Below are 10216 nucleotides of genomic sequence, written 5' to 3'. Positions count from 1 at the left end.
CGAGCCAGCTCTGACACCGACATTCGGCAAAGTCCCGAATATCGAGCTGGGAAGAATGACGAGCTAGTTTTGACATCGACATGCGGCAAAAGTCCCGAATATCGAGCTGGGGCGAATGTCGAGCCAGGTCTGACATCGACATTCGGTACTTGTCACGAATATTGAGCTGAAGCGAATGTGGAGCCAGCTCTGACATCGACATTCTGCAAAAGCCTCGAATATCGAACTGGTGCGAATGCCGAGTCGGCTCTGACATCGACGTTCGGCCATTGTCCCTAATATCGAGCTGGGGTGAATGTCGAGCCAGCTCTGACATCGACAATCGGCAAAAGTCTCGAATATTGAACTAGAGTGAATGTCGTGCCTACTCTGACATCGACATTCGGCACTTGTCCCGAATATCGAGCTGGGGCAAATGTCGAGCCAGCTGTGACATCGACATCAGGAAAAAGTCCCGTATATCGGGTTGGGGCGAATGTCGAGCCAGCTCTGACATCGACATTGTGCAAAAGTCCCGAATATCGAGCTGGGGCGAATGCCGATCCAACTCTGACATCGACATTCTACACTATTCCCGAATATCCATCTGGGGCGAATGTCGAGCCAGCACTGACATCGACATTCGGCAAAAGTCCTGAAATTCGAGCTGAAACGAATGTCGAGCCAGCTCTGGCATCGACATTCGGCAAAGGCCAGTGTTTTTTTTTACATCGTCGGCAGACTGTGCTGTGGTGGTCGCGGCTGCATTGTCATACCAAGTTTGTGCATATTATGATTGGAAACATGTTTTTCGTATGATATTACTAAAACGTTTGCTGGCGAAAACATTCAATTAATTTTCAATTACGGCATGTATATTTGATGCTACTTTATTTATGTCTTATCAGTCGTTATAATATGTAACTTAACCGGGGTGGAGGGCATGCGTATTCGAGACTTAACTTCGTTTAAGTGAGGTTAGTTGTAACTGACTTACAAAACGGCGTCGCTTTTGTTATTTTCGTAAGGAAGAAGCGCGTATTTTTTACGGCGTAGACACTTTATATGTGTATGTATTGTAAATGAATACGCCCTTTAGGCTTTTCTGTGTGCATGCTTCCCTCGTTTTTTTCAAAATCGCAAACGTCGAAAAAAAGTTATTGAAAGAAGCGCGTTCACAAATGCGTCGCTTATTTACTTGACTTACGAGATTGGGTATGCATGGATAATATTTTATCTGATATTAACCGTATTTGCGCATATGAACATTCAAATAAAACACAAATCACGAGTATCTTAATTTCCCGACGTTTTTTTTTCTATAATAATTAATATATTGAAGATATAAGAGTGTAAATCCCCTTTCGGAAACTAACTTGTTTATGCACATGTTATGCTCTGACTTTCAAACAAAAAACACAGCTCATACCTATGTTAGACGGTTTTACAAGACATTACTGTTGTGAATGAATTCCGCATTGGTACGAACGTATTGAAGATCTTTTTGTCATTAGAGGTCAGGAGTTAACATTTTATATTGCTTTGCAATTGACGCAGTATGTTATATGTGATGAATTGCTAGTTTTAAGTTATTATATCTAAGGTGAAATACACTGCTGCGATTGTTTTCTCACATATTTAACACAGTAATTTAAGGCATTTGATGGTATTTTTATACAGTGTAATTTTTAAACGTGCATTTTAAATACGTATCAAGAGTATACCTTAAACAGAATACAACGCTTTCTATTTCCCGGTAACAAAACGATAGTTAAAGGTTTAAAATAGAACGCGTAACTAAGTGTGTGCCTTTTTAGAAAGCGAAAGGTACATGACAATCCAACTATCAAACAAAGTACAAGACAAGTGCCACGCCAGTTTAAACACAATACAATCAATTTGACTTGCAATATAAGTGGAATGAGCAACCAAAAAGGTTAAGCCTGTTCAATACTATTCCAATGTTGAATTTAGAAAATACTAACATTAGTAAGATTCGGAATAAGTTTTAGCAATTCGGAATACATGACGGACTCGATTTGCAAATCAGTGCATTAAGTGTTAATTGCAGATTCAAAAATATGTGTTTATTGAATATAAGGAAATTTAAAGCGTGTTGCCACAACGATACTGATACATGTATATAACTTTGATGTGACACATTTTGGAAGACCTACTTATAAACCAGTTCTGTAGTTGGTGAAAGTGGACTTGTAGTGGATAGAAAGAGTTGTGCAAAGGCAATACATTATATGATTTTTTAGAGAAATGATCAATATATACAGGTATTTAATTGTTCATTTATTTCTTTTGTTAATACAAATGATTTGAGACGGTTGTTTTGAGGAAATAACATATAAGTTCATCCAAACATTGGTTGTTTCAAACATTACATGCTTATCTTTTATTATTTCAAGTGCCGAATAGTTTGTTTCCGAAATGGTGATTGGTGATGATGATGATGATTGGTGAGGATGATGATGATTGGTAATGATGATGATGATGATGATGATGATGATGATGATGATGATGATGATGATGATGATGATGATGATGATGATGATGATGATGATGATGATGATGATGATGATGATGATGATGATGATGATGATGATGATGATGATGATGATGATGATGATGATGATGATGATGATGATGATGATGATGATGATGATGTTAAAAATAAAAAAAAAATTATAAGTATTATCATAATTATTAATATTACGATTGTAATATTAATATGAAAAAAATATTCGACTCTTGACCAGTTTCCGGGCGTTAAATAGAATAATACACACTGAGTTTTATATCGTCGCCACATAACTGGGTCTTCTATCGACATCCCGCTATACTTTCCAACTATACTGGGAACGCGCGTCAAGCAGTACAAGTTTTGCGCACAATAAGTTGTTTTTATACTGGATATACACAATCTACAACAGATAACTACAGTAAAGATTGTATTTCTGAAACAAACGATTTATTGTTATGCCGAAGTTACGGAAGTTACGGGCGCTTTGAACCTTTGCTTATTTGGTAAAATCAACGAATCAAATTTTCATACCGCATAATAATGTAAAGAAAAGTAATAATATGTTAATAAAAATGCACAAAGAAAACTAAGTATATAAGACTCCCCTGTAAGTATGCAGCAACATCACGAGAATCCGGTAAATATGTCCGGTTGTCTTTATTTAGAGAAATGTGTATGCCATAAGTCCACTTTCAAGTTATTTATTTTTCTGTTCATTTCTTTTCAATTGAGCCTTTAAATAGTGAATGTGTTTTTGTATTTTATCTACGTAATTACCACTACGATACAATTAAAAAAAATGTGTTCCTTAATGATTATTTGTAACAGATTCAGTAGCCGGTCAAGAAGTAACAGTTTTACAAACAATAATTTGTTATTATACTGAATATACATTATAAACAAAAGATAAACACATTTCCAAACTGTCTTTCTGAAACAAACGTTTAATTGGCATGCCGACATACGAAAATAACGGTCGCGTTTCAATATTCGTTCCGCATACAACTTCCACGTTTAAAATAAGGTGTTTATTATTTAATGTGGATACATTTCACTTTAGTATTTTATTTTCCGCTGTTTAAAAATAGGAAATAAAATATTTTTATATAAACAAAAAGCATTTTATAAGTGTCGTTTATCTTTTCGACGTTTTAATAGCATCAGACACGCAATATCAGACTGTACGTTCGAACGTCGTTTTATGTCTACGAAGGAAACAAATAAAGTAATAGCTTTTAGTATCTCCGTCCAACAACTTACAACATATCGGCTTCGCTTCTGCTGATTTTTTAAATTCATACTCATTTACATTTTGTGTTACTTACAAAACAATGATGGGATACAGATTCTTGATATGACCGAATCGGAATTGAAAATGGTGGAAGACCATATGGGTCATCACCTTAACGTCCACAACAATGTTTACAGACAACAAAGCTCTATGCTAGAAAAAAAGAAGGCGGCAAGGTTATAAGTTGCCACGAAAATGGACATCAAATGATAAATAATGATGTTTTTTTTTTTACTGAGATTCATTTAACAAATTTAATAGATATGCTTTGTTTAGGTTATTATTGTTATTATAAAATTTGATGGAACCATTTACTGAAATACATATTATATACATAAATATTTAAAACACGAAAATATTCATCACATTTTATCATTAGTTGTTTTCGGTACTAAAAGAAAGAACAGTCTTTACTAAAGCTCGATAATACACAAAATGTTTGAACTCGTTTAATCAAATATGGTCGAAAATTCCAAATCCTGAATATACACCTTATCATTAAATAAGTATTTTATTATAGATATGCCCCAACCTGTTAAGAGTGTCAGTTTATCAGATAGTGAACGCAAATATAGTAATAATTGAATATTAAATCGCCTAAAATAATTTTATTTAGGACACAGGTAATGCAATTTTTTATTCTTTATAAAGTGCATATGATGTATATTTAAAAACTACACAGATTTCTCTTCATTCATTGAGTTCATATAAAACGAAAGCTCAGCAAGCTTGCATCATGCTGCATCGGAAACTCTTTCAGGTGTGTTAAAAAATAATAACACGCATGATGTTGTTATTATCTTTAACAATAAAAACAGATAAATATTATATATCTCAAATGCCGTTATGTTTTAAAGATTTCACAACATACAGTGTAGTTTGGAATATAAAGTGGTTAATTAGTTAAGTATCTAATTAATAACTATTGTTTTTTTTACGATGCTTGATCAGTATTGCATCGAAAAATACTGTATAGAGTAAAAAGCATATAAAATTAATTGTTACGTTTGAACCATATTTGAATAAAACATAAATATTGTGGCAGCTTAGTTACCTGCTCGTTTATCAAACGATCGTATGATGTAATAATAAACACATGGGCACTTATCAAATGATTGTTTCATTTGTTAAAGTTTATTTTTGTTACAAAGTCCGATGACCGAGAATCTACATGCAGGGACTATACTAATGCAAAAAATGAAACACAACGAAAAACAGACAGGACCTGGATTTTTATAAAATGATACGTCCTTTAAACGAAAAATACCATTAAACCGCAAAGTGTCGTATCTGATTAGCCTGTGCGAACGGAACAGACTCATATGTGACGATACTTAAGTATATGCATTAAGCCCCGTTTTCTCAAAGCGAGGCTCGTATTAAAGTCATCGGATAAGAATTCTTGTTTTAACAAAGAGCGAGGAATAAATAACCACTAATGTAAATGTCAAAATATGTAAGAGAATTTTTTTTACCTCGTTAAGTATCATGACTCTAGTCTCATAAGCACACGATATGGAGTATTATCATTAAGTACAAAATGGTGATAAGAACTGCTCAGTATTTTTAAGTATTAAAGGTATTTGAAGGAGGGACCATTCTATGGGAACAATGGGTATGTTAGAAGGTCATTTTTTTAGCCGTGCTCTAAGCAAACGGGGCTTAATGCATGTGCGTAAAGTTTCTTTAAAATAGCCCGTGCAGTCCGCACAGGCTAATCGGGGCCGACACTTCCCGCCTAGATCAGTGTTTTTTAAATGAAAATTTAGAAGGGATTACAAAATCCGTAAAGCGGAAAGTGTTGTCCCGGATTTGTCTGCGCGGATTTCAATGCTAATCTGTGACGACACTTTTCGCACATGCACTGAACTCGTTTTTTCCAGACCGTGGCTCATTTATAAAAAAATTCTGCAGTGACGCCAGAGATTTAGAAAACAGCACAAACAAGTAATCTTACAATTCAAGTATTTAATTACTACCTACCTAAATTTTAATTGTGCTGGAATATTGGAAAATTGGTAGTTTGTCGGATGGTCCTGAAAAGAAATGCTCACGAAAATGTTCGTATGGTTTTTAGCTTAGTTATGGTCCTGTGTCCGTCGTGTGTGCGTGCGTGCGTCCATGCGTGCGTACGTTAACTTTTTCTTGAAACATCTTCTCCTCCTAAACTACTGGTCCAATTCTGATGAAATTTCTCAGCAATGTTCCTGTGGTGAACTTCTTTCAAATTTGTTCAAATGATACCCCTGGGGTCAAATCTGACTTTGCCCCTGGGGGTCAAAAAATTGAAAATTTGCTTATAAGGCCCATTTTGTGCAAACTTTATAAATCTTCTTGTCAAGAACCATTGGGCCTAGGGCTACCAAACTTGGTATGTAGTGACATCTTATAGTCCTCTACAAAGTTTGTTCTAATTATGCCCCTGGGGTCAAATTTGACCCTGCCCCGGGGGGTCAAAAAATTGAAAATTTGCTTATATATGGCCTATTTTGTGCAAACATTAAAAATCTTCTTGTCCATAACCGTATGGCGTAGGGCTACCAAATTTGGTATGTAGTGACATCTTACAGTCCTTTATCAAGTTTGTTCAAATTATGCCCCTGGGGTCAAATTTGACCCTGCCCCGGGGGGTTAAAAAATTGAAAATTTGCTATATAAGGGCTATTTTGTGCAAACTTTAAAAATCTTCTTGTCCATAACCATTGGGCCTGGGGCTATCAAATTTGCTATGTAGTGACACCCTATAGTTTTCTACCAAGTTTGTTCAAACTATGCCCCTGGGGTCAAATTTGAACCAGCCTCGGGGGTTAAAAAATTGAAAATTTGCTTTTATAAGGCCTATTTTGTGCAAACTTTAAAACTCTTCTTGTCCGTAACCATTGGGCCTAGGGCTACAAAATTTTCTATGTAGTGAAATCTTATAGTCCTCTACCAAGTTTGTTCAAATTGTGCCTCTGGGGTCAAATTTGACCCTGCCCCGGGGGGGTTAAAAATAGAAAATTTGCTTATATAAGGCCTACTTTGTGCAAACTTTAAAAATCTTTTTAACCATAACCATTGGGCCTAGGGCTACCAAATTTGCTATGTAGTGGCATCTTATAGTCTTCTACCAAGTTTGTTCAAATTATGCCACTGGGGTCACATTTGACCCTGCCCCGGGGGGAGGGGGGGGTAAAAAAATTGAACATTTGCTTATATAAATCCTATTTTGTGAAAACTTTAAAAATCTTCTTGTCGATAACCATTGGGCAAAGGGCTACCAAATTTGGTATGTATTGACATCTTATTGTCATCTACCAAGTTTGTTCAAATTAAGCCCCTGGGATCAAATTTGACCCTACCCCGGGGGGTCAAAAAATTGAAAATTTGCTTATATAAGGCCTATTTTGTGAAAACTTTAAAAATCGTCTTGACCATAATCATTAGGCCTAGGGCTACCACATTTGGTATGTAGTGACATCTAATAGTCCTCTACCAAGTTTGTTCAAATTATGCCCCTGGGATCAAATTTGACTCCGCCCTGGGGGGTCAAAAAATCGAAAATTTGCTTATATAAGTCCTATTTTGTGCAAACTTTTAAAATCTTCTAGTCCATAACCGTACGGCATAGGGCTACCAAATTTGGTATGTAATGACATCGAATAGTCCTCTACCAAGTTTGTTCAAATTAAGCACCTGGGATCAAATTTGACCGTTCCCCAGGGGTCACAAAATTGAACATATGCTTATATTGGGCCCATTTTGTGCAAACTATAAAATTCTTCATAACCATTGGGCCTATTTCTATCAAATTTGGTAGGTAGTGACATCTAATAGTTTACTACTTAGTTTTTTTTTTCAAATTATGCCCCTGGGAACAAATTTGACCTTGCCCCAGGGGCCACACAAATGAACATATGCTTAAATAAGGCCTATTTTGTGCAAACTTAAAAATCTTCTTGTTCTTAATTATAGAGCCTAGGGCTACTAAATTTGGTATGTTGTGATATCTAATAGTTCTCTACCAAATTTGTTCAAATTATTCCCCAGGGCTCAAATTTGACCCTGTCCCGGGAGGTCACAAAACTGAACATATGACGTTTACCAGGACAGATTACTGCGGCCGTGTGGCTGTGACCAACAACAACAACAACATCTTGTAAACATGAGATAAAACCCTGTCATTTAGTGCCATTTTAGATCAGATGGTGACTGCTTAAAAAGGAATTGAAGTAAGAACATGTGTTCTGAATGTTTTTCTTATAAACTGAAAAAAGTCGGGATTTATTTAAATATGTCGAAAGTGACTATATATCCCGATAAAAAAATTTCGGATGACATGTTTATTTAATGTCTTTTTTGTAGTGTTTAAACCAGTTTAATAATATCTTATTGATTTTAAAACACAACTTCCATGAACATAATTATTTCCATAAAAGTCAATATATGATACTGCATTGTAAACTGAAATTTTGTATCCTAGAGAAGGTGTTGGAATTAATGAAGTGCAATGTTCTTAACTGTCTATATGCTGCTTTTTAATAACTAATGATTGATTGTTCCATTTGTGAATTGTGACTCATGAATTGTGGAGATATGATTGTCAATTGCTCAACGATCCATATAAATTTCTGATCATTTTATAATTTTCTTGATATAAGTTATGAATTGATCTTAGAAGTCATATGTATTACTTAATTAAATACATTTATAAATATAAGAAATAATCTTTAGATTATCATAATATTCTCAGGCCTGTTGGTCTAAGGGATGTGTGGGTTGTTAATTATATGTATGCCCCTCTTCGAAGAGGGTGTTTATTGTTTTGCACATGTCGGTCCTTCCGTCATCCGTATGTCCGTCCACCAGATGGTTTCTGGATGATAACTCAAGAACGCTTAGGCCTAGGATCATGACATTTCAAAGGTACATTGATCATGACTCGCAGATGACCCCTGCTGATTTTGAAGTCACTAGGTCAAAGGTCAAGGTCACGGTGACCCGAAATAGTAAAATGTTTTCCGGATGATAACTCAAGAACGCTTATGCCTATGATCATGAAACTTGATATGTACATTGATCATGACTCGCAGATTACCCCTATTAATTTTCAGGTCACTAGGTCAAAGGTCAAGGTCACGGTGACCGGAAATAGTAAAATGGTTTCCGGATGATAACTCAAGAACGTTTTATGCCTATGATCATGAAACTTCATAGTTGCATTGATCATGATTCGCAGATGACCCCTATTGATTCTCAGGTGAAAGGTCAAGGTCACTGTGACCCGAAATAGTAAAATGTTTTCTGGATGATAACTCAAGAACGCTTATTCCTAGGATCATTAAACTTCATAGGTACATGGATCATGACTCGCAGATTACCCCTATTGATTTTCAGGTCACTAGGTCAAAGGTCACGGTGACTCAACTTATTATAACTCAAGAACGCTTACGCCTAGGATCATGAAACTTCATAGGTACATCTATCATGACTTGCAGATGACCCCTATTGACTTTCAGGTCACTAGGTCAAAGGTCAAGGTCACGATAACTTCACACAGTAAAATGGTTTCCGGATGATAACTAAAGAAAGCTTACGCCTAGGATCATGAAACTTCATAGTAACATTAATCCTGACTCACAGATGGACCCCTATTGATTTTCAGGTCACTAGGTCAAAGGTCAAGGTCACAGTGCCAAAAAACGTATTCACTCAATGACTGCCACTACAACTGACAGCCCATATGGGGGGGCATGCATGTTTTACAAACAGCCCTTGTTTGAGATGATTCTTTACAAAGAAAGATGCTTCGATTGTATTTGTTATAAATGTGTGAAAGGCTCTAAGAAGGAACCAAAGATTATTAACCCATTTACCAAACACCAACAGGATTTTACGGGTTTATAGCTGACGACTTTATAAAAAATTATGATAAAATGAGAAATTGCTCAAGATGAGCAATTTCTCCTTTTATCACAATTATTTCTACCCTACCTGATTATTTCCTTAATATTCCATTACAATTTAATTGTCGTCTGCAACCTTTTTCAAATTGGGAAAGTCCAAAATGTGTCGTTTGGTAAAGGGTTAAGGCATTTTGATTCCTACGGGTCTTGTGAATCTGTTTCAAATCAAATGCGTATGTTTGATCTTCAGCATCTAAAAATATGTGAAATAGAAAGAACGACAATATCTTTTGGAGAGATAAATGTACCTACGTTATAAGCAATGGGATTGTGCTTCAAAGGAACAGTTCCCGGGCTTTTTAGTCTGTTTAGTTAACACGGTAGTAACTTTTTCCATATATAAAAATGCTCATCTTCCATCTTTAAGCGCCCAGTGGGACGAGGGATAGACAGAGAAAGTCACATGCGTGAGTACATTTCAACCCATGCGCATTTCGCGTTTTTTCGCATAAAAAACAGTTGAGCGAT

This window comes from Dreissena polymorpha, chromosome 5 (assembly GCF_020536995.1).
Source record: "Dreissena polymorpha isolate Duluth1 chromosome 5, UMN_Dpol_1.0, whole genome shotgun sequence".
Lineage (NCBI taxonomy): Eukaryota > Metazoa > Mollusca > Bivalvia > Myida > Dreissenidae > Dreissena > Dreissena polymorpha.
Note: the sequence above shows the minus strand (reverse complement) of the source record.